The sequence below is a fragment of the Cherax quadricarinatus genome, chromosome 4, assembly GCF_038502225.1.
Source record: "Cherax quadricarinatus isolate ZL_2023a chromosome 4, ASM3850222v1, whole genome shotgun sequence".
Taxonomy (NCBI): Eukaryota; Metazoa; Arthropoda; class Malacostraca; order Decapoda; family Parastacidae; genus Cherax; species Cherax quadricarinatus.
The window spans coordinates 17,899,766-17,902,265 of record NC_091295.1 but is presented as its reverse complement, the minus strand read 5'-3'; positions in this window follow the sequence as shown (position 1 = coordinate 17,902,265).

Sequence of the window (2,500 nt, the reverse complement as noted above, 5' to 3'; positions counted from 1 at the left end):
CTTGTAGCTACGTGACTAGTGTGACCTTGTGCTTGTAGGTGCGTGGCTAGTGTGACCTTGTGCTTGTAGCTGCGTGGCTGGTGTGACCTTGTGCTTGTAGCTGCGTGGCTAATGTGACCTTGTGCTTGTAGCTGCGTGGCTAGTGTGACCTTGTGCTTGTAGGTGCGTGGCTAATGTGACCTTGTGCTTGTAGCTGCGTGGCTAGTGTGACCTTGTGCTTGTAGCTGCGTGGCTAATGTGACCTTGTGCTTGTAGCTGCGTGGCTAGTGTGACCTTGTGCTTGTAGCTGCGTCTCTAATGTGACCTTGTGCTTGTAGCTGCGTGGCTAGTGTGACCTTGTGCTTGTATCTGCGTCTCTAATGTGACCTTGTGCTTGTAGCTGCGTCTCTAATGTGACCTTGTGCTTGTAGCTGCGTGGCTAGTGTGACCTTGTGCTTGTAGCTGCGTGGCTAATGTGACCTTGTGCTTGTAGCTGCGTCTCTAATGTGACCTTGTGCTTGTAGCTGCGTGGCTAATGTGACCTTGTGCTTGTAGCTGCGTCGCTAATGTGACCTTGTGCTTGTAGCTGCGTGGCTAATGTGACCTTGTGCTTGTAGCTGCGTGGCTAGTGTGACTTTGTGCTTGTAGCTGCGTGGCTAATGTGACCTTGTGCTTGTAGCTGCGTCTCTAATGTGAATGTTGTGCTTGTAGCTGCGTGGCTAATGTGACCTTGTGCTTGTAGCTGCGTCTCTAATGTGACCTTGTGCTTGTAGCTGCGTGGCTAATGTGACCTTGTGCTTGTAGCTGCGTGGCTAATGTGACCTTGTGCTTGTAGCTGCGTCTCTAATGTGACCTTGTGCTTGTAGCTGCGTGGCTGGTGTGACCTTGTGCTTGTAGCTGCGTGGCTAGTGTGACCTTGTGCTTGTAGCTGCGTGGCTAGTGTGACCTTGTGCTTGTAGCTGCGTGGCTAGTGTGACCTTGTGCTTGTAGCTGCGTGGCTGGTGTGACCTTGTGCTTGTAGCTGCGTGGCTAGTGTGACCTTGTGCTTGTAGCTGCGTGGCTAATGTGACCTTGTGCTTGTAGGTGCGTGGCTAATGTGACCTTGTGCTTGTAGCTGCGTCGCTAATGTGACCTTGTGCTTGTAGCTGCGTGGCTAGTGTGACCTTGTGCTTGTAGCTGCGTCTCTAATGTGACCTTGTGCTTGTAACTGCGTGGCTAGTGTGACCTTGTGCTTGTAGCTGTGTGGCTATTTTGACCTTGTGCTTGTAGCTGCGTCTCTAATGCGACCTTGTGCTTGTAGCTGCGTGGCTAGTGTGACCTTGTGCTTGTAGCTGCGTCTCTAATGTGACCTTGTGCTTGTAGCTGCGTCTCTAATGTGACCTTGTGCTTGTAGCTGCGTGGCTAGTGTGACCTTGTGCTTGTAGCTGCGTCGCTAATGTGACCTTGTGCTTGTAGCTGCGTCGCTAATGTGACCTAGTGCTTGTAGCTGCGTCTCTAATGTGACCTTGTGCTTGTAGCTGCGTCTCTAATGTGACCTTGTGCTTGTAGCTGCGTGGCTAGTGTGACCTTGTGCTTGTAGCTGCGTCGCTAATGTGACCTTATGCTTGTAGCTGCGTCTCTAATGTGACCTTGTGCTTGTAGCTGCGTCGCTAATGTGACCTTGTGCTTGTAGCTGCGTCGCTAATGTGACCTTGTGCTTGTAGCTGCGTCGCTAATGTTACCTTGTGCTTGTAGCTGCGTCGCTAATGTGACCTTGTGCTTGTAGCTGCGTCTCTAATGTGACCTTGTGCTTGTAGCTGCGTGGCTAATGTGACCTTGTGCTTGTAGCTGCGTCTCTAATGTGACCTTGTGCTTGTAGCTGCGTCGCTAATGTGACCTTGTGCTTGTAGCTGCGTCGCTAATGTGACCTTGTGCTTGTAGCTGCGTGGCTAATGTGACCTTGTGCTTGTAGCTGCATGGCTAATGTGACCTTGTGCTTGTAGCTGCGTCGCTAATGTGACCTTGTGCTTGTAGCTGCGTGGCTAATGTGACCTTGTGCTTGTAGCTGCGTGACTAATGTGACCTCGTGCTTGTAGCTGCGTCGCTAATGTGACCTTGTGCTTGTAGCTGCGTGGCTAATGTGACCTTGTGCTTGTAGCTGCGTCTCTAATGTGACCTTGTGCTTGTAGCTGCGTGGCTAGTGTGACCTTGTGCTTGTAGCTGCGTGGCTAATGTGACCTTGTGCTTGTAGCTGCGTGGCTAATGTGACCTTGTGCTTGTAGCTGCGTGGCTAGTGTGACCTTGTGCTTGTAGCTGCGTGGCTAGTGTGACCTTGTGCTTGTAGCTGCGTGGCTAGTGTGACCTTGTGCTTGTAGCTGCGTGGCTAGTGTGACCTTGTGCTTGTAGCTGCGTGGCTAGTGTGACCTTGTGCTTGTAGCTGCGTGGCTAGTGTGACCTTGTGCTTGTAGCTGCGTGGCTAGTGTGACCTTGATAATCAAGTCGTCGTTAAACTTGCGCAACTGAACATCCATAAATAGTTATT